This window comes from Cebus imitator, unplaced genomic scaffold (assembly GCF_001604975.1).
Source record: "Cebus imitator isolate Cc_AM_T3 unplaced genomic scaffold, Cebus_imitator-1.0 Scaffold90, whole genome shotgun sequence".
In the NCBI taxonomy this organism is placed as follows: Eukaryota; Metazoa; Chordata; class Mammalia; order Primates; family Cebidae; genus Cebus; species Cebus imitator.
Window position 1 is genome coordinate 2,035,099 of NW_016107405.1, and position 24,316 is coordinate 2,059,414.

Here is a 24,316-nt window from a genome sequence, read left to right on the forward strand (position 1 = left end):
TGCACCATGTACAATTCTGTAGAGCTGTGTACTCTCTAAAGAGGCACTTAATTGTCAGGATCTAGTGCATAACTAACTAGAATCTGGGAAGTTCAAGTGCGAACCAAAAAAAAAATTTAGATTGCTTTGCAATGAGGTGTAATTACAAGCAGAATTTATGAATTGTAAGTCAAAGACTTATAGATAAACCTGGCCCAAAGACCATTACAATCTGCCAATCACATTCAATTGAGAGAAAAATATGAATGTTTTTCAGTGATGGATACTGGAAACACTGAATATACTTCAGAGAGCTACCATAAAAAAAAATTCTCAAACTTACTGGCCTAAAGTCCTTATTTTACTGAGTTTTTAAAGGAGAGTAATACTCACCCTTGGAACAGGTCGGTAGCAATAAACTTGTGATTGTCCAACTGAGAGTCTTGCTACCTCAAAAGTCTTATCTCCAAAATTCTCTCTCCACAATTTCCCCACAACATAAGTGCTGACAGCTTGATACAGCCTATATTGTTCAAAAATAATCAGGGTATTGCCATGTGTATTTTTTCCTAAGGATACTAAATTTCAGGCATTATTTTATTTACAATAATGTTAAATTTTTTTTTGTGATTGCATAAAAGGTCATTATTAGAGTCATGACCACTAACTCAATTAATTCCAGTTCAAGAAAACTTGTTTCCTCTATGGAATCTACAGTAACCTTCACCTATGTTTCTTGATTTGTTAAACATTGAGCTCTAACCTCCAAACTCTACAGTATTTAAATTAACATATTATTTTGAAAACTGTTTTAAAAAGGTGATCTTAAATGTAAATTGATATTCCCAGTGTATGTTTGGAAAGGTTTGGAGAAGGAATGACTACAAGAGGGTATGAGACTTCCAAACTTTGAAATCAAATTATTCAGAAGTGACAGCTCTTAGGTGAGGAATATCTTACCAAACAGGGTGGCAGGTGTGAACTCACAGCATCAAACTGCAGCCACTCAACTGAGCATCTGTGACTTTTAATGTTCCCCAAGATGGGATGTTCTTGTGTGGTTTGTTTTGTTACTTTTTAAGGGGAACAAAGTACCAAACTTCAACTTTTTTCCCAGCTTCTATCTTATTCCTCCCATTATCTACAGAGTAAATTACGTGAAATGATGCACGACTCATTAAAAATACTGGAAAAGTAATATGTTTTATGGTAAATCACAGAGCTTAAATTTGTAAAAACAACAAAACAACAAAACCAGATATTTTAAATGTAATAATTAGGACGAATAAAATTAAAGCCTGTCAAAGCAAGTTAGAATGTTAAGATACTCACTACCTTGTTGTGACTACTTTTATTTAAATGTTAACTTTAAAAGCTATGAAGTCATCTTTTAGATCCTGGATCCTGGGCATGTTTCTGGATTGCTATGCAATCAAATATATGTCTAGTATTTCCTGTATGTTTTTTGTTTATACTATCAGTTACTGCTTTATAGTTTTTATAAGTGGTTAGAAGCCCCTATGATACGAAATCTGTTGGAATTTTTATCTATTTTCAAGCAATTCCATTTTACAAACATATTTTCAAATTAGTTATTCTACTTATGCTAATCATGCCATGAATTAATGTATCAGGAAAAATAGAAATACAGTAAATTGGGTTAGTTTGCATCAAAGTCCAAACAAGAACCCTATTATTAACCTGGATTTGTATTTAACAGCATTTGCAAATTTTTCTAGGCAGATTCAGTAAGTCTTAAAGCATTATTTCTAAATTTAATGCTTTGGTGAACTTACGTCACACATTAAAATCATCTTAATGCACCTTTTTGTCAAATCTTCACAATAGTATTACAAAAAGAAGGGAAAAGAGGATATATTTATAAAGCAAATAAAAAAGAACTCAATGGAAGCCTATTAGGCTACCTGTTGATGAGCATATAAGAGTCATTAATATGCAGATCATTGACATGATAGGCCATAATGACTCCTCCAGGGACTATCAGTCTATTGTGTCAGAGACTAGTTAGGGATTCATTAACGTGCAGACGCGTGACTTCTTAATATGCAAATTATGAATGCAAAGCACTGAGACATACCTCACAAATGTCCACATTTTGTGTTACACATTTTCTTTGCCAACCCCTCACCCACATCTTTTGTGAACTATTTTGTTTCTTCCATCCTCTGTCACAGATTTCTTCACAAAAGAGCCTATACTAATATGGAATCTACCACTTCACATTCAAAAACCTCCTCCTCTTCAGCTCATGTTTTTGTTTGGCTTTTTTGGTTTGTTTGTTTCTGGTTTATCCATACAAACCATTTGCTTGCACCATTTTAATTAAACCAGTCAAAATTCAGTACAAAATCTACATTTATATTTTTCTCCAATGTGAAATTGGTTTTTGGCTAATGACATATCAAAGTGAAGAAAGTACTTGTTTTTAAAAATGAAACATGAGTGGCATAATTAGCAGTTGAAGAATTTGGACTGAATGTGGGTGGGGAAAACATAGTGGAATAGAATACTGAAGAAAAGAGCAGAGAAAGGCCCAAGAGAGGACACCAGAAAAAAGAGTACAATTAAACCAATTTAACTTCTTTCTATAGAAGAAAATAATAAGAGAACTAAGCCAAACTCAGAACAGAGATGGCCAGGAAGGCCTCTTGGCAGAAGGAGCATTTTATTTGAGAATTTGATATCAATGTAACACAATAAATGAGGAAATGGATGCAAACTACTCAGTGCCTGGCATACAGCAAGCAAACAGGAAGCATCAGCTATTCTTATTATATTGCCATTTTGCATTTATGCAAAAAAATGAATAGTCATATTCCCTTTTGAAAAAAGATGAAAAATGCATAGAGTAAAAGTTGTTCAATCTTTGAACTAACAGTCTATGAAGGGAATCAACAGATTCCCTACATTCCTACAACACAATTAACTAAAGAATTCATGGAAAGACATTCAATTATTTTTTGAAGCCTATTCATATGTCATGTTATGGAAAATATGTTATGGTATAACTTTTCATCTGAGATTTTATATATTGCTTGTAGTCACATTCTTGACACTTTATTGTTCTAGCCCAATTTAAAATACAATACAATCTTTCATTACTATTTCTCTCCTAAATTTCAGGAGACACAGATCCTTAGTTCTTACTTGTAGACTCCATGTATTCTGAGCCTTGCAGTGGGTCTACAGAAGTCTATATTAATTTTTGATATTATTTTATATCATATTTATCAATTATTTTGCATCATAAAACAATTATATCTCCATATACATTAATTTGTATATTTTTAAGTTAGCTTTAAATTCCTCACTATCTTGAGAAGATCCTACCTAGATTTTATTTGATTAAAACTCTTTAAATATGAAGTAATATAGTTTAGAATAAATTATGCTTATTAGCATGATTATCACAAGCAAATACTTACGCTTCATATTCTGGCTAATGTTAATTTCAATATTAAATGCCAGAAACCATCCAATAGTTATTGGAGTTCGAAGCTGCAGTGAGCTTTGATTGCACCACTGCACTCCAGCCTGGGCAGCAGAGCAAGACCCTGTCTCAAAAACAAAATGTTATGCAGGTGATGTAGGAAGCCTACAAGCTCACAGTAGAGACACCATCTTATATTCACTGGAGCCACTCACTGGAGGGGATGAAAGAGGTAAGGATGAGCTTGTAAGTGCCAAGACAACTTGCCCCATTGAAGGCTTTTAGGAACCTGATTAAATGAATAGAATTTATTACCAGAAAATCCTAAGATTAAGTGAGAAGGGTTCGCTAAGATGACTACAGTTGAAGGTTAGTGTAAGAGAAATATGGTGTTCTGGAAAGGTCAAGCTGAGAACCAGATAAAAGGGGAAAGGCAAGCAGCAGGTGGCTAAGGAAATGGACCGTGCTGGAATTGCTAAAGGAGTGAAGTCCAAGAGCCAAACTCTGCTGAGATGCAGTTATGTTGACAAGGATGGGGATCTCTGTTACACTTTTAACAAAGCAGCATAGGATATTATAGTCAACACTTTGAAGAGCACTGATACCCAGTGGGTTTAAAGGACTCCGTCTATCGGATATGATGCCAATTCAGAATAACATTGGATAAATTTCAACATGTGTTCATTCAACAAATATTTAATTTGTACTGGGCTAGAAGTTAAACCACTAGCACAAACTGACATCAAACAAATTCTGCCTTCATAAACAGTCTAATGAAGGATAGCACAAAACAGCACATTAAAATCACAGCTGTAAGCTTTAGGATTAGGGTAGCATAGAGCTCTATAGAAGAAAATAATAAGAGAACTAAGCCAAACTCAGAACAGAGATGGCCAGGAAGGCCTCCTGGCAGAAGGAGCATTTTATTTGAGACCTGAGGGCTTAATATGACTAGTGAGATGAAAAAGACAGAACAGAATATTCCAGGTAGATGGAATATCATGGGGCATGATGGCGACAGAGATATGAGTGTCCAACAAAAACAACTAAAAAATGAGTACAAATAGATCTTAGTGACAAAGATAATGATAAAAATTTTATCTCTGACCAAACTCCAGCCAGGCTTTTCAGGCCCATGTTCTTGACTAGCCCTCAACCCTGGCCTGCACAAACTATAGCCTCTCAACACAAATGATTTTGGCCTCCTCTTTTCCCCACAATAAAAGACTTAAGGAAATACTAGCATCTTTTCTAAAGCTCAAGGCCATATTGCTAGAATGACCCCAGCCACACTTAAAGAAGTACCTGCTTGAGAAAGCTCAAGACTGCCCAAAGAACGTATTGTTTGTTCCAGCCAATGCCTGAAGCTAGGGCTCTGGCCATCATTTCTAAGAGCTTTTACTAAAAAGGGCTTACAAGTGTGAATCCTTTCTCTGTGTGTTAAGATGTATGTGTATGTCCTACGGCTCAGTATTGTCTTCTTCCAGGACCTGAAAGATATTTATTAAAATGTAGTCATCAGGAAGGATAGGGTTTCTATTTCCCAAAGGATACAATCCTAACTAGAATTTCCAACTAACAGGCTGGCTAGCCTAAGCAGCATTTATGAGGACCAGTCCCTTGTGATTTTTCAGTTTCCTGACTTTACTAAGAATCAGGAACTCACCCAGATCCTACTTGCCTCTTCTCTACTCCTTCAATCTCCCTTAAAAATGCCCAGTCACCTCTGTACCAGTTCAAGCTGAGCTCAGTTCATGCTGGATCCCACTTCCTTATTGCAATAGTGTATTACTGATTAAAATCTGTCCTTACCACTTCAGCCAATGTCTTCAAAAAGAAAAATGAATGCTGTCTAAGTGTACTTTATTCTAAATGAAAATTAACTTTGTCATGCTGTGTGATGTACCTTTTTTCCCCAAAAAATGTTCTCCTTTTTCCAAGTCTTCACAGAGTCAGCAAAGTATCCTTAACAAATAATAAAGCTTATCGTTTTTATCTGAATGTCCTATATCCTTAATTTTGTTATTAATGCTTAAAAATACATCATGCCACATTTTTAAACTGCTATTTTATTTGAATTTAAATTTTTTATTTGTTTAAATAGCATTATTCTTTTGGTGGCTCATGTGACTAATTAAAAGATTTTCAGCATTTTTAAAATTATAGCTCAAAACACCAGTATTTATGTTCCTTGTTTACATCGGTCATTCTCAACCTTTGTGCACATTGGAATAGTCTGGAGATCTTTTAAAAATACTAATCCTGCAAACACCCCAGACCAATTAACTTATAGTCATTGTAGTGGGATCTGGGTGTGGGGGCCTTATTTTTCCCTTTGCTATGTGCAACAAATTTTGAGAAGAATTGGTTTACACTGCTATTCTACACTGGCTTTTACTATGTGAAGGTATGGTTAATGTGAAATTAATCCCTTTAGAAAAAATATTCTGTTATTAGGGTTTTCTAGAAGAGTGAGGACAAAAGGGGCATGAATAATCAAACAGTCTGTCATTAATGTAAATTGTATATGGATTGCATTTCTGCTACTAAGTCTATAAAACAATTAATTTTCATTCATCATGAGGATTACCTCTCCATACTTGAATGAATTTAAATTTACTTTTTTTTTTTAACTTGATGTTGTTTTGGGTAGGAAAGATTAATCATTTCTATGTTAACAACTTCTGCTTATTACAAAACTGATCATGTTTACAAAGATTTAGACGGGCTAGAAAAATGTTTTCCAGTTGTTGTACTATGTAGCAAATTGCTCAAACAATTACTATAAATGTAAGTACCATAAAGTATATGTCATAAAATAAACAATCAGGGTCTTGAGGTGACAATAATAGAGATGAAATGGCAGTTACTGAAGAAGGCAGAACTGTAATATAATGGTTTAAATGCAAGTTCATGGATAATGCTGATAGTTTAATGTGTTTGGAGTTGATTATGTGTAAAAGAGTATGTCAAATAAAAGTACCATGAACACATATATTCTGGTCTTTTCTTTCTTCCTGATATGGTACATAAGTGAAGGCACTTGCAAGATTACACTTACTGTCTTTCAGAATTATCACTTTCCAATGGTTTCCTTGACTTATAAATATATCATTATAAATCAATATACATAAAATAAACATTGATAATAATATATAGTATATATCTACTATATTATATATTATCATATATGTATATGTCAAAAATATATTTCTTTATCATTACATATAGCACTGTATATATGTGTATAGTGATTTATATATACAGTGCTATATATAATGATATATGTAATTATGTATGATATATAATTATATATTTATTAGGAGTATATATACTTATATATACTCCTAATTTTATAGAGATATTTAGGAGTATATATACCTATATACTAATTTTATAGAAAATATTTTCTTCTTGTAAGAACTAACATATAAACTTATCCAATTTGCCCAGTACTAGAAATTATTATTCAAGATAATCAAGACATTCTGAAAACAAAAAAAAAATGATAGTTACAATGATTAAGTGTTAGTTTTTAATAATGCACATGTAGAATTTTTTCTTTGATTAGATTAAGTGTAACACAATTCTACTTTTACTCAGAATTAGCACCTGGGTCCTTCAGTGGGAAAAGATGGACCTGAAAGATAGAATTTGAAGATTTAGGCAGCCAGAAGGCAGCCAGAATAAAGGTCAAAGGGATTCCAAAAGAGTTTGGTGACAAAGACAAGCCACCTATTGCCTGTGTCCATCATGCTTTTCTTGCACTCTTCCTCACTCTCAGAGACCTTGTGGGTAGTGACTTATTCTGTGTGAAATAAGCCAAAGAGGATACAGGAGCCCGAAGGAGCATTAGAATCCAATGACAACAGAAGGAGAGGGTTCATCACCTCAACATTTTCCAAACATGGACACCACCGCACTTCTAAATTAGACTCTCCAACTCTGTAACTGGCCACAATTGTGTACATAATACATTGATGAGTAGATGAGTAGAAAAAGCAGGTTGTGGACATAATTTTGCTTCTATTTAAAACATGATGAGAGTGTGTGTGTATATATTTGCACCAACTTAGGAAAAAACCTGGAAGTTTGTATTCCAAATTAATTTATCCTCAATGAAATAAAATTGAATGGGTTAAAGTAGGAATGTCACAAAGAAAATTATGAAATAAAGAATGTGTTTTGCTTTTTTTCATTTTCCTTTTTAGCATTCTTAACCCTCCTTGCCAAAGACTTTTGTAACAGAATTATGTTTTCAACTAAAGAAACAAGTCCAGGGTGAGCTGCGAGAGGTATGGGGTCGTGTGGCAGGACATGGTAGTCATATGCAATGGTGTCACAAATATTCTTTTTAAATCCCCTCAAAACCAATATACTCATTCTGTGACCTCAAGAAAGTATGTAAATCTCTTTAATCCTCTTTCTGCAATTGTCATGATGGAGATAATAACGGCAGCACCTACATCACAGGGTTATTGAAAAAAAACAAGTAAGATCATAAAAGCCACTTTTTGAAAACTGTGAGCATCACTAAAACAGGGGTTTTTAAATTTATGATAACTGAAGTCATTTTGTATATACAATTTTGGTCATAACTTTTAGAGAACAAGAGGCATGTTATATAACTTGGCTCCTAATTTTAATGACCTTTGTTTGCTTCCTTATCTTTTCCCTGGCCTCTTAATGTTGGAATCTCTGAGAACTCAATTCTGTTCCTCTTTTCTTTCTTCTCTCTCTCTCTCTCTCTCTCTCTCTCTGTGTGTGTGTGTGTGTGTGTGTGTGTGTGTGTATGTTTAAGAGATGGGGTCTCACCGTGTCACCCAGGCTGGAGTGCAGGGTCACAATCATTATTCACTGCAAACTCAAACTCCTGAGCTCAAGTGATACTCCGGCCTCAGCCTCCCAAGTAGATGGGACTATAGACACAGGCTTCTTATCTTTCTTACGTATAGTATCTTCTTGGTGATAACTTCCAGTCTTATGTTTTAATATACCGTTTATAGGCTGAAGACTCCAAATGACAGACTACATCTAATTGTCCACTCTACATCTCTGCTTGGATAAAGATTTACAGTACACTTTAATGCTATACATGCAGTCAGAGTCAGCTTGTCTCTCTGCATCTCCTGCTATTTTCACCTTAACTCACTATGCTTTAGCCACACTGGCCTTCTTGCTACTCCACAAACATTCCTGTTTACTCTCGTCTTAGAGAATTTGTACTGGCTGGTTCCTTCAGCATAGAACATTGTCATCACTGACTCTGTTCAAGTCTCTGATCAGTTGTCGCCTTCTCAATGAAGTGCATTCTTCTGAGAAAATGAAGGAAGAACACTCCTTATTCTACTTATGCTTCTCAATTGCATTTATCTGGTAACCTTATTCTTTATATTTATAATTTATTATTAGTTTTCCCTCCACTAGGATGTAAGCTGCAAATAGATAAGAATTGTCATTTTGTTGCTAATGTATCCTCAGTGCTTAGAACAATACTTGGCACATAGTATGTTTTTAATAATATTTACTGAATAATTGATAGACCATCATTCATTTCTTCTAGTCACTGAATTTTTTTTCACTTCCCATCAATGCACAAGCTAAAGAGCATAGTAAGAGTTTTGCTACTATTTATAAATTTTTTTCTTGAATGTTAAACAAGATCCATACCCTCTCAAACTTGAGGTTATTGGTATTAGAAAAGAAACCATAGTAGAGTAGTTTCCATATATTCACCAAAAAGGATAAAGATTGAGGTGCCTGGATTACTAATTTTCACTAGGTAGAAGTATAAACTTCAGATTTTGAAGGAATAATTTGGGTCCAACTAATTATAATAAGAAATGTCCCTTCAGCACAGCCAGAGTAGTAAGATGAATCACTCATGAAATAGGTATAGAAATAGCTAAAATCTGTGCCACAATGTATATCTGCTTATTTATGTTAAAAATGACCTATGGCAGAATTGAGTACTTAATATCAATAATGGGAAAAGGATGAAACTGAGGTTGTAAACATAGCAACATGTATACAGAAACAGTAAGTAAAAATGCTTATGAACTCAGAAACAATTATTTAAACTATGACATACCCAAAATATGCCCTATAAGTATCATGGTGTTCATAAATTCCTTAATCAGAAGGCAATGAAGGATCATTCATATAACATCATCAATGCAAAACCTCTTAGGAGAAAAGAGTTGGGAAATCATACTCAATACAATTGCATTCAATTCTCCTCCTTACAGTTAGCAAACTGAATCATACATTTTCCTTCATTCTAATGTGTTCTTCATACTCTTTCTGGATTAATATAACAAAAAATACTTTGTTCTTGAGCATAGAGACTAAAGTGCAAAACCTTCAGCCTACCAAGGCTGTACAATTCTTTTTCAATCTTGTTTTTCAAGAACGCCTCCCACAATTCCCTTCATTTCAGGCAGTGTGATTAACTAATAACATCTTCAACTTTTTGTGCAGTCATCTCCATAAGTATATTTATACTCTATGTAAATGTTCTTCTGCTCCTTCTCCACCTTCACAAATTTTGCCATTTGGAGGTCAAGTTCAATTCCTCTGTGGTGTTGTCTCTAATCGTGGTAGCCTGCAGTATAATCATTTTTCTAATGCTTATTGGTCTTTACCTCCTATGAATTTCTCTAGATATGCTTCACTCTATTTGGTAAATATCATGTCCATAGCTAACTTCTCATGTGTACAAATATTATCATTAAGCCAAATCTTTGCTTACAGATAGAAGCTACCAGAAAGAGTTCTATGTAAAATAGGGACTATAAATTCTTTATGAATAATCAGTTTATTGAAGCACTATGCTTCAGAGCTATGGGGAGTTAAAGAGCTTAAATCACAAACCCAGCTTTGTCTGTTATATATTTCCTGGACTTGATCAAATAAATCTCCCTTGACAAATTTCTTCTTATGTGAAATGGGACAGGCTCTGCTTACTAGAATGTAATTGTGAAGTAATGGGAGATAATGTTATATCGCCTAAGAAATAATAAGAGAAGTAATTTTTTACCAATTTAGAAATTGCTATTACATGAACTTAAAGCATAAAACATACATGCTTTAAGTTTATGTAATAGCAATTTCTAAATTTATAAAAAACAAGATAATTTATCAACATGGTAAAACACCATAAAACTCAAGTTGTCAGTACACTACAGTTCATTATACACGAGATGAGAGTTATACCTGGTTTTGTAGGCAAGTTCTAACAAATGTTACAGATCCTCAAATACAAAATTAAAGGAATAAAAAGAAATTGGTTCAAAATTATAAGTGCTCAAATAACTACCCAGAAATTGAGGAAATACAGAGGAAAAAACCTTGTTTTTTATAGTTATCTCAGCAAAATTAAACAAAGGTTTCAAAACTTCATTACTTCAGAGGTCATTTTATACAGATAAGTGTATTCTATTACACTAAAAAGAGTATCTCTCCATATTATTCAGTCAACAGCTAATTACCAAAAATTCTTAATTCAATCTCACAATATTTTCAGGAAGACCCATATTTGTATATTGAAACTGAAATGAAAACAACAAAATGTACTGACCAAACTTTACCTTTTAGCTACTTTCATTTAAACAATTATTCTGAGAAAGTACAAAATAAAATATTTATGAATACTATGTATTATCTACCTCAATAACACATTTTTACTTTGGGAGAAGACCTCAGGTTTTGTACAATAAAGTTTGCAAGAATATTAGGAAAAATTTTAATGAAACACTTTATGAAAACTATGAGGATTAATTACGTAATGTAAGAATTAATTGATGTATCATAATATATGGAATATATTATTTTTGCTATATAAAATACATAATTATTTAGACCTCATCCTAATTTCCTAAAATAGGTTTCTAATTCTTATAATAAAAAGGATTATAATTTTATAAGTGATGAATATTATAATATGCCTGATGATAGTACTATTCCATTTGAGTTTGTCAATATTTTCACAAAATAAAATGTGGTGGTTGCAACAAACCACCATGCACATAGATACGTATGTGGCAAACCTGCATGTTCTGCACATGTACCCCAGAACTTAAAGAACAATAAAATGTAAACAAATAAAATGTTTTTTATTCAGTAAAATCAGCAATCATCTACAAACTAAACAGTTACCATTGCTTAAAGTATTCAAAAGCAAAAGCTCTGCCTACAAGAATCAATGCAACTAGATTATTTTGTTACACAGTTTAAAACATTTATATATACACGAATATGGGAATTCTTCCTATTCTTCCTGTGACTTTTCTATAGATCTAAAATTGTATCAAAAAACATTTTTAGAAACCTTTTAAGTAGTACACAACAGAGTGCAGCAGACACATCATGAAGACACTAAATTTTTGTAGGTCTTAAGCTTAAACATTTAGATGCATTGCATTACTCTCATTGCTTCTAGGTTTTTGTTTAGCTTTGTTTCATTTAGGAAAAGACCAAGATTCCACAATCTCAAGACAGAGATATCAGTGGAATATAACTAGTAGAGTGTCTATGAATGCTAGCATCAGTGAGGTCCACATAAGTATCAGCACTAATATGAGCAGTGGCCCTGGCAAGAAGAAAAAGAGAAATGAATCACTTCTGATGGTGGATATAGAATTTCTACCTTTGGTCTTTTATCATTCAGTCTACTGGGTGTTTCTTGTTCTTGTCCCACTGGTCTGAATCATAAAGAAGGCCAAAGGCTGACCAATAAATATTGCTTTTGAGATGTCAGAATTACTTGAACTTACAGAAGAGTAAAATTATGATGACCCAATCAGTTCTTTAGAAGTCATTGGAAAGAAGAAAGTGCTGAACAGAGTATGCTATAGCAGACTATATTAATTTATTTATCAATTCGATTTTTCATTGGTATCTTTGTAACTAAAAGAAACCGTCTAAATTTAGACCATCTAAAAGGAGTTACAATGGTTAATGTGTTCAATTCTCTATGAATTTTGATTCAATTTAGACAACAAATATGTAGTTATTGCAGGGACAAATCCCCTTTTATCTGTTGTTTTTATCATATGTAAATATAGTCTTTGTATATTCTATTGTAGTCTTAATTTTCAAAATAATTTGTATTTTTGATCAAATGAACAATCATCACTTTCATGGCCATCCAATATAATATGGGTGTAGAATTAATAGGAGCTGGCAAAGGTAAATCAGGTATGATATTAAAGTTTCTTATTTGGATGATAGGAATGATAACCATGACATAAACAAAATATAAAATATAAAAGAAGGAACTAGGATTGGGGTAGAAATGTAACTTTGACTTGGGACATAAAGTAATTTGGCACTTGAAGATCCAGATGGAAATGTACAGGGAGCAACTGATTTTTAAAAATCATGAAAACAGTAAACACACTAATCATTCAACTATAATAAACATAATTCATTAATTATGCAGAAATCTTTTTGGATTTTAACAGGCCTCAGAGTTATGAATGAGAAAACTATTTGCCATTAATAGATAGTTTCAAAGGTTTTCATTAGTCACATGGAGACTAATACTTAGACACCATTCCTGACCTCAAAGAATTTGGGAAGAAGGTCACACACACAAGTTTTTAAGTGCAGAAATGGGCAACATTTGATGTATATCAGAGGAATGACGTAGGCATTAAATGCTGAGCTTGGAGAAAGGAAGGATCTGGATAAATTAGAGACATTAGGAAATCCTCGAGAGGGAAAATCAGACTGGTTCTTGTGGAAGGTGAAAGGAAAAAAATGTTTTCAAAGCAAGCAAGTGGCTTGAATAGAAACAGTGAACACAAGTGGAAGAGCTGGTGTCTGCATAATGGAAAGCTTTAAAAACAGACCTTTGACTGTGCTCATGTTCACCTGAAAATCAGAATCTTTTATTATTAATAGAATTGTTAAACCCCATAATGTATTATTGTATCACTATTGCTCTTGAATAGCTCCAGAAACCAGAAAAGCCCTATTACAGTCACTACATTGTATTAATACACTTGGAGGAGCTTTCTAAATATTTACATTTCATCATATTGAGGGTCCACTGTTTTATTGAGATTTAACATTCTTTACTATTCACAAATGGTTAGCTAGTGAGGCAGCATTATTAGTGAAGTGAAAGGTGGTTTTGACATCAAAAACAGCTGTAATCCCAGTTTCATCAGGGGTTACCTTGCAAAGTCTGAGTTTCAGTTTCTTCATCTATAACTACCTCATGGGATTAAAGGAATACGTTTCTGGAATTTAACCAAATTAATCCAAATATTTGTTCCCATTAGCCTGCCTATGTTATACAAGGCTGGCAAGATGCAGTCTCATAATTCTTTTAAAAATGGTGTAAGTATAATAAATGACCTTTGAAAATAGCCTAAGAATTAACTAAAGCGTTTTATGATAAAATAATTTTTGGATTTTTTTCACAAGGGAATAAAACTACTTATTAAAATATAAAAAATATGAAGGATAAAATATAATGTTAGGGTATTAAAAAAAATAGACCATACCAGAGGCTGCCTAGAAATGCCACCATTGTAAACTTGTTGACTAAACAGACATAGAGAGCAGCGTGGCAAAGGTCCTATTTCTTTCAGACACAAAAATATCTGGTAAGTAGTAAGTCTTTGCTAGGTGTTAATTTCTTTGCCTATAAATAAATTGCATCAGATGTAATAGTGACGAACAACTTTTTTATTTAGGAAAAGTTGTTTTATTTTGTGCCCTAGAAGTAGCTATTTCATGGAGAAAATATTGCTGGCAATACTGGTAAATTAAAGAAAGTAAAAAAACGTAATCAGAGGTCAAAAGCAAGTAGTTTGAGAGTTCCTGTTGAACTAAATTGGGTTTTATGAGATTTGCAAGCAAATGCCTTGAATGTTCATATAATTGCCAGTGTCTAAAAACTTAACTCACTTTACCAAAGTTAAGTTGGAATGAGATATCACTAACATAGAAAATATAAAATACTAGCTAATATATGAACTCTCTGGATAATGTCTTTATTATATGTATTACATACACGAAAGAGATCAGGTTAAGTGAATAGCTCATATGTGTGTATACACATGTGTGTGTATATTTTTTCCACAGGAAAAAAAGCGGTGCATCAAGGATGAGTTGAGTGTAACTGGGCAGTATTACACTGCTCTTCATGTTTAATTTCCTAAATAAATTATCAACTGGAATGGCTGTCCCAATCTTCTGTATATATTTATTGATTAGAAAAAATAGCTTTTAGTTAAAATTATACATACATACAGAGAAAAATTTAGCTTATATTCAAATAATTTCTGCTTATAGACACAATATTAACCTTTTTTAAGCAAAGTGATATAATGTAACACAATTTAACTTTTAGTGGTTTTAAATTGCATTTTCTTTTTATAAATTTATTCAACATTTCTTTTTTAGACACACTTATAGATGTTATTGTAGTGATATTCACAATAGCAAAGTCATGGAATTAACCTAAGTGTCCATTCATGGTGGACTGGATAAAGAAAAAGTACATATATACTATAGAGTACTATACAGCCATAAAAATAGAAAGAAATTATGTCCTTTGTAGCAACATGGTTCCAACTAGAGGCCATTATCCTAAGTGAATTAACATAGAAACAGAAAATCAAATACTGCATGTTCTCACTTATAAGTGAGAAATAAATAATGGTTATGCCATAAAGATGGAAACATTATACACAGGAAACTATATAAGTGTAGAGAGAAAGAGAGAAGCCAGGTTTGAAAAACTACCTAATGGTTACTACATTTACAACATGAGTAATGGAAGTCCAAACTCCAGCATTATGTAATAAACCCATGTAACAAACCTGTACATGGACCCTTTGAATCTAAAATAAAATAAAATTTTTTACAAAAATTAATAAAGGCTAAAAAGTTCTTTTCAGCATCTTATATATACAGTTACATTTGGGAATGAAATGTTATTTAAAAATCAGATATCTAGAAAATAGTGTAACTTTAATTCTAACTTATTATTTGTCCACAGTTTTCAAGAATTCTAATATAGCTATTGTTTTAGATAAGATAGAAGAATAAATGAAGTGATCCTCTGAAATATTTTTAACTTTCTAATTTTGTAAAATAAAGTTTCCTTTCCTTCTCTGACTCCCAGTGGAATACTGTAATAATAGTACCTACAACACTGAGAATTCAAACATAAAGAAGGCAGGGTTGGGAGAGTGCCTTAGTTAGACTACTGTTGACAAACTGGGCTATTCCTGATCCCTTAGTGTTGGCAATGTATGGTCCTGGTAACAGTGATGTCATTCACCCCTTATGAGAGTTCAGTTGATGATGGGATTTTTTTTCTTCTCTGGCTTATGCATTAAAACACTACAAACTTGTTTTCTAATTAACTAGTTCAGACTCAAGGGAAAAACAAAGTTATTGAGATTATTTGACATGGAAAATAGAAATCTGTGAGAGAAACAATATAATTTTGCTTAATTTTAATGTGTAAGGATAGGGATCCCAACATTCAATTTAACTGAAAGTGTAAATAAATGACTAAAGACAGAACAATATGAGTGGTTACATTAAAGACAGTAGCATCCTGAAAGAACACATTAGTGAAGAACTATGAATTAGTCTATTCTCACACTGCTCATAAAGACATATCTGAGACTAGGTAACTTAAAAAGGAAAGAGGTTTAATGGACTCACAGTTTCACATGGCTGAGGAGGCCTCACAATCATGGCAGAAGACAAACGAGAAGCAAAGGCACGTCTTACATGGTGGCAGGCAAGACAGCTTGTGCAGGGGAGCTCCCATTTATAAAATCATCAGATCTCATGAGACTTATTCACTACCAAGAGAACAGTATTGAGGAAACCTCCCCCAGGTTTCAATTATCTCACCTGGCCCCACCCTTGACACGTGGTGATTATTACAATTCAAGGTAAGACTTGGGTGTGGACACAGCCAAATTGTATCGAGATGATTAAGAAGAAACTGTATAACCATTTAACCCAGGTGTTTTCTGAATAATTCTGCTAAAAGCAAAGAATAGAATTAGATGGTCTCTTCTACAAAAGGATCCAACAAAAACTGTTCAGAAATCAAGTACTGTATTAACATTGGAAACAATAATTATAACTATATTTACACTAAATACAATAAACACAATCTTATGCACCCACTTAAGATTATATGTGAACAATACAGTCTTTTTCTGCTGCACCTGAATGTGCCTTCTTAAAACTTCAATTTTTCTATTGGTAAGTAGTAACAGTATTTAAGTTGTTTTAATATATTATAAAATTATTTATAAATATTAATCTTCAAAAGGTGATGTTGATAGAATCTATTTTGTATTTCAAATATAGTTTATGAAAGTGAAATTTATCTTAGCAATTCTCTGTGATTTGTAATTGTATTAACACATCCACAGTAATTTTTTAAAATGAAAATCAGCTGGAGGTTATTCATACAGATTTAGAGTCAGTAGGTTAGGTTTGTACCATGGCTTAATTCTCTAAATACCATGGATGATATTCAGATGGTATCAATGAACTAAGAAATGTTTTCACATAATTAGGAAAAGTATTTTCACTATTCAGTATCACAAATACCAATGGGGAGGGTATTTGAATCTTTTTTACTATTGCAAATTTCAAAAGATGTAAATAAAAATCGAAACCATGACTACACACATAGGACAACCATTACCTTACAATATTAAAATTCAATGCATAATTGTGTCTTCAATAATGCTCATGTACAACACAGACCATTTTTCAGAGTAACTTGGTGTGGAGGGAATTTTAGAATTTCCTAAGACAGGTTTTTTTAATGTACATTTGGTCTCTGTCACTGAGCAATGCAGTAAAACAGTTAAATTTAGCAACTTACTTGTTTTCATCTTTTTATCATAAAATCTTTAAACAGCAGGATGGCATGATTAAGGCTTCAAAACTAGTTGTTATTTGTATTTAATAGATAATAACACTACTCTGCTAGTTAACCTAGTAAAGCTATTAAAGCAGCAGAAGAGACACCTGAAAAGGTTTGAGAGCTCTATTCTGAAGAGAGAGAAATTCTTTTCAATATAGTTGTGGGGCACAGAGAATGCTTTAAAACAGAGAAATGACGGAAATTTATGATGCATAATATATTTTCTTAGAAGAAGATAATTATATAAACTTCAATTTCATCTTCTATTCATAGGTATAAAGGGATAATCAGGTGAATTGTGTGCAATCAACTCAGTTATTTAGTCCAAAGAACCATCTTCAGAAGAGATAGCTTAAGAAAAAACATGCCCCCAGTCTCCAACTTATGAACAGGTGAGGTTCCTAAGTTTTTTGTGACCCAGAAGTTGCTAAAATTTGGAAATCATTTTCCCATAGAAGCAATGCCATAAATATTAGTCTACCTGGCTAGTCCCCCAAAGCTTATTGAACCATAACATGACTAATTTTAAAACTGTTTTAGACTGAGTCCCGGTAGCAGGAATGATAATAAGGGAAAACAGCATTCCTCTGTTAATTTTGGCCACAGTACTAGCCATACACAAGATTGGACAACCTGGAATTTATCACCAATGCCACCAATACTACCATTTGGAGTATCTACAAAATGTTAGCAACTAGAATAGATGCTTATATGTGTTAGCTAATGTATTCCTCATAGCAACTCTGCCAAATAGAGAACACATGGACACAGGGAGGGGAGCATCACACATTGGGGTCTGTTGGGGGGAAACAGGGGAGGGACAGTGCGAGGTGGGGAGTTGGGGAGAGATAGCATGGGGAGAAATGCCAGATATAGGTGAAGGGGAGGAAGGCAGCAAATCACGCTGCCATGTGTGTACCTATGCAACAATCTTGCATGTTCTTCACATGTACCCCAAAACCTAAAATGCAATTAAAAAAAATTATCCCAATTTTAGACTTGAATAAAATAGATACAAAATAAAATGTATCCAAGTACAAGCAGGCAGTAATTAGTTAGAATTAAAGCCCAAAGGCCTTGTCTTACTTTAAAGCCCTTGCTGCTTCCATTGTCTCAATGTTTTTGAAATTCATCAACCCCCATACACACACGTACTCCAGACCCTATGAGTCTCATACTTCCATGGAACCCTTATCACATCTAAGTACTTAAATCTGCCTTGTATACTGCAGTGCTCTCTGCTCCAAAAATCAGGCATTTCCATTTTCTCAGCCCAAACTCAGAGTGCCTCTGTGCAACTGATCTCAATGGGTATAAGATTGAGATAGCCCCTGTCACCCTAGAGGGGTCTGCATTTAAGGAAAATTTCATGCATGTGTATGCATATGCACATACGTATATAAACAAACAACATACACACATATATATACACACAAACACATATATATATGTAAATTTTAGGCAAGGTTACAAAATGAGATGTCAGAGTATAGAGAGTTTTTTAAGTTTGATAGGGCCCTGGACAGTCGGATCCACTTCAGCTGTCTGCCCTGGAGGTTATTTCCCCCGCATTATTCCTGCTGAGGGGTTAGGGTAAAAACTTGGAATAGGGATGAGAGTCACAGTTAGCAGACCTGGGGGAAAGTGAAAAACTAAGTTGGCCCACTTCATCGTGGTGCCATCTTTTATTTTCCTTTCTTTTTTATTTTTAATTTTTTTTTAATTTTCTATTTTTCGCCAGGAGTATTTTTGGCTCAGAAATAGTGGGCCCTGCTTTATTTTTACAGGCTGCTGCAGGGCTTTAGTCAGGAGGATAGGCTGCCAGAGATCTCAGAGGCATGGTATTCATAGTGACTCCTTTCAGCCAGTGCTTGAGAGACACCCTGAAGGAGGATACCCTTTTGTTCCTCTTCTCCAGAAAAGTTTCAAACCCACTCTAGGGAAAGTCTAGGATGGGGTATGGATTTCCACAAAACCAGGAAGCCATGAAGCCTTGGTGGACCTCCAAGGAAATGCAAAACCAGTTGGCGCCTTGCTGTCAACCAGCTGGCTGCTTCCAAACACCCTCCTGATGGGCCCTACACAGCTGTATTGTATGTTTCCATGTGGCCTTGCCAGAGGTCCCTCCCTTAAACAGACCCAGCTTCCACAATTAGTGTGGACTCAAAACGCGTTAGTTATGGCATACATGAGGTCCTGAAGGCCTCATGGGGCTATTTACACCTCTTTGGACTATTTCCAGGACCCCAGATTATACTGTACATGTAAATTAAGGAAGTCTCACAATCCAACAGCCCTGACTGAAACATGCAATGTAGCCATATCTTATGCCTCATTTCCCAATGCTTTTCTTGGCCTCATTTTTACAATTTTACCACCCTGAAAGATAAACCCTCTGTATTCTTAAAATTATGTTTTAGAAAGGATTTCTCTCTTTCCCATTCCTGAACATAACTGGTTCTTTTCCTACAGCACAAAAATTCAGGACTAATCAAGTTTCTCCTTTGGCATTAAAGTCATTTAGGATTTATTTGCATTCACCTGGCCAAGTTATAAATACCATCGAACACCTATATCATGCAGTTACTTTACTTAAAATAATAAATCGGTTTCACTTAATAAAATACAAAACCAGATGAAGTCAACCAGTGTACCCAGCTACTGGGAACATATAATTAGCAGGCAGTGGGGGAAAAAAAGCCAAGATGCTGAGAAAGAAGACGACCCCCTCTCCCCGGCCAGTAAGTACACAATGTCAGCTTTACATATTCTACAACACCTCAAGTGGAAATAATTATTATTTCATTTTTTATCTATGGCTTCTAGTATATACCCAGAGAACCTGAGCTTGGTTTTGGTGTTTTCTCTCTCCCGCTCACTTCTCTCTGCTTTTCAAGGCCTTTTCCCTTGGGGTCTCTTCTTGTCTTCACAGGCACCTGTATCCAGCCACATTTCCCAGTTAGATACTCCTGCCTAACAACTCAGAACCTGACATACAGTCTCTTAGTAAACATTTGTTGCGTAAGTTTTGGAGCCTGAAACAAGGAAACCTATGATGTATGAAGAAATAATGCAAGTTCAAGAGTCAGGAAATTAGCTGAACAAGATTTGATAACAATAGGGACAATTATGATGATGAGCTTTTGATGATAACCTTATGTGTGTCTAACACTCTATAATAGAAGCTTTAAGTATATAATTTTATTTTAATCTAATCAACACAACACTAGACATCAAGATGCTTATTTGACAGGTGAATAACCTGAGGCTTTGAGCTGTGAAGTAATATGCCCACAGCCACAGAGCTATTAAGTGTAAACTTTACTGAGATTTATATGCATGTCTGTTCAATCTTAAATGAATGCCTTTTTCATCCCTTTCAGTCTGGTTCTTCATTATTTCATCTATTAAATATGGATATTTTAACTTCACTAAGTTTTCTTCCAGCTTTAAGATATTTCATATATAAGGTGACACATATCTCAAGAAAATTTACAGTTAAGTTAGTTTTCCTTGTTGAATAAAATCTTGCAAGAGACAAGGGAATGGGTCTCTGAAGCTGAAAATTTAGAAGCCCTGAAAGGAAAGAGAAGAACTTTGGTGCAGCTTAAGCCTTACTGGAAATTCCAGGTATACCTAAAGCTGGAGTTAGCATTGTCTTTTTACAGCAGTCAACATTTACTGATAACTTATTAAGTACCAGACACTATGCTAAAAGTTTATAAGTATTACTTTACCAAAAAACAACCCCTATGAGAGCTATGGTTATTCTCAATTAACATATCAGAAAAACAAGCTTAACTTGACCAAGTTCACATTGCCAGTATGTAGGAGAGCTTGGACTCAAACTCAGATATCTTTAACTCTGAAGCCTATAATCTTAACTTTGAGGTCATACTGTTTTGCATGCTATCTATGTACATTTAATTTGATTTCTATTAATGTCATTTTTTGTCATTGATTTTAAAATAAAACCCATCATATATATCAGAAATCTGCTTAGTTTGTTTGCTAGCACGTAGCTCAGTGCTGTATATGTGGTGATACTTAAAAAGTATCTCATGATGCATGCCTTTCAGTGCAATTAAATATCTTTGGGTCACTCTCAGTCACATGCCTATGAGTTTTACAAGCTCTGCCTCCCCCCTCTCTCTACATATTTCTTTCTTCCAGAGTGTATAGACTATCAGACATCAAAAGAAAATAGACAACCCACACCAATGTGGAGATTTGCAAACTCTAACACGAGAAAATTCTCCATAGAGAAAACATAATGCCTGGGTAGGTGATTGATTTAACAGAAATCCTACCTAAATGTATTCCCTATTCCCACCTTCATTCCTTCTGTACTTATTAGAAGGGATTATTGACACTTTCAGAAGATATAATCTCAGGGACTCGATAGCAAATTATCTTTGGTATTAAGAATTGAGGTCAGATATTATTCTGTATATTAGGCCAGCCTGATTTTCAGTTTAACTATGACTGATATTATACACTATTACTAATTTATTTGCAGGTATAAAGAAAAAAATCATATTATGTTTATATATATATATATATATATATGTATAATGTTATTCTGTTTTTACCTTCTGAAAGAAATGACCTGCAAATTAAGCTACACAGGAAGTGTAGAAATGCTCAAAAGTGACCCCATTTAGATTCTGTAACTATTTGGAGGGAGAAGATTTTAGAAGCTATAATTTTGTGATCAAATAAGTATTCATTTTGATTTTAGCCAAGTACACATTTTGTAAAATAACACCAATAAGGTGTGCTATTTTTCACTAACCAAATTCTTCACAATAAAATCCAACTGTAGTATTCATTTAGAAATTTGATAATGCTCTCTTGTGTGAGTATTAGGAATATTTGAAACCCCATTGCATATAAATTATATCATGGAAAAGCTGTATAAATATTCTATTATGGCACATGCTGTTCTAAGGATCTGTCAGGATTTCCTTTATACACTCCATTTTGAGTGGTATATAAATCAGATGTAAAAATTCATGTTGGACTGAAACTCAGCACAAAAAGCCTCCTCCAGAGGCAAATGCTTTTTTCAAAATGTGGTTTGAATTATGTTGGTCATGTTTAAGTTATAGAAGTGCAGAAAATGTATTTGTGGTTTTGAGGGAGAGAGATTTTTTCCATTTTTATAACTCATTAGAAAACTTTACAGGCCTTCATACCATTCTGTGGTTTAGTTCTTCTCAGGTTTTTCCCCAAAGCAATATTAAAACTTGAATGGTGTCTGCTACGAATCCAATAATTACTGTTCTGAATACAAATGTATGCGTGGATATAGATATAGTTCTACATATCTTCAACTAGGAGAACTTCCAAAAATATCACGACCAAGGTAGAAGATGAGGCCTATCAGTTGGCGAGTCTTTTGGTATCAGTCAAGTTTGACCTATCAAAGGAATCCCCTATCCAAACCACAGTTTAGGAGGCATTGCTTGCAATTTTAAAACCACATCTTTAAATTGCAGAAAAATCCACTGAGTTCAACATTGTCTTTTTTATGGGTTTTTAGACAATAATGCTGCACCTTTCTAAATTTTATTTTATTTAACATATAGAGCAAGTTACAGGGTGTTTAGCAGATTGTCACTAATTAACTTTTTTAAAGCATTTAATATGTATATATTTATGTATATGAATTAGTTTGCTAAATAATGTTGAACTTATTTTGTTTGTGTAGCTAATGTGTTAATTTCATAAACATCTAACTTATTATTTTAGCCTATGTAGAGACTGTTATATTATCTCTCTTAATAGCATTAGTTAAAATCAAAGAAAGTTTGATTTAGATCAAGAAAGTTGGCCTAATTCACAAAGTTGATTAAGTCAATATTTCAAATGACTTTAAAGGAAAATAAAAATAAACAGAACTTGTATGGTTGCATTGCTTTCACCTATACTGCATTTAGTTTGTTAACACATTGAAAAAATGCATTTAGTAGTTATTATTTATCCTTTAAAGCATAATTTTTTAAAAATTTCCCCATGTTGTATCTTATGCTTTTTATTAAATTCCACTTAGAGAATTCGATCCTGAGTATATTGATTCCAAATACAGTTCCCTTTTCAACATATTACAGTATTTCTGGTACAGTCACCAAAATCTTTGGTTTAGGGACAGTTAGTATGGAGCACTTATAGGAAGATCAAACATTTGCCTGTGGCTGCAGCAATGTAGACTTTCCCATTGGGATACTGAGGAGCAGAGGGGGTCTCACTTCTCCTGAATGTTTTATCCACTTGCATAGTGTCACTGAAATTAGCCAGCCATGTACTATAGAGACATCTGAATACCAGTTTTTCTTATTTTTCACATTAACAAGAGAGCAAGGTTACTAATGAGGGGTCACATCCCAAATCTCTAATCTATATAGCTGAATATCCCTATTTATATTTGGGTCATTTTTTATTCCATTCTATTGACTTTTACTAAACTATACTAATTTATGTTCCATAATGTTATACTTGGTTATAATTAATGAAATTTTGTATGTGACTCATATATCACACATGTACTTATGTGTTTCTATTAATCATTAATTTTTCTTAAAGTTTAAATTAACATATATCACTTCCAACATCCCTGTGTAACTTAAACAGTCATTAAGAAGTTCTTTGCAGCTTTTGGGAGAAGTTTACAAATTTCTGAGAACTAGATACATATTCAAATATAGTTTTATGTTAATCAAAACTGTTTCAAAGTAAAGCATAGACATTTAAAAACTACTGAAAATAAATGTTCTTTAAATATCAAAGTAAATAATTTCATATGTGAATAATCTAGATTTCATGGTTTGAACAGGAATAATTTATAACTCATTAGGCTAGTAATATACACATTGCACTTCACCCCCAACCTATTGCATTATAGCCATATTTTTTCTCACATTTGGAGAAAGGATAACAGTGTTGTTATTTGAATAGATTTG

General features: G+C 33.6%; 1 protein-coding gene across 1 annotated transcript in view; it reads right to left on the minus strand.

The window, feature by feature from the left end:
• PPP1R3A (protein phosphatase 1 regulatory subunit 3A) overlaps positions 1-24,316 on the minus strand; it is a 44,056-nt gene that overhangs the window by 18,741 nt on the left and 999 nt on the right. The window lies entirely within an intron of this gene.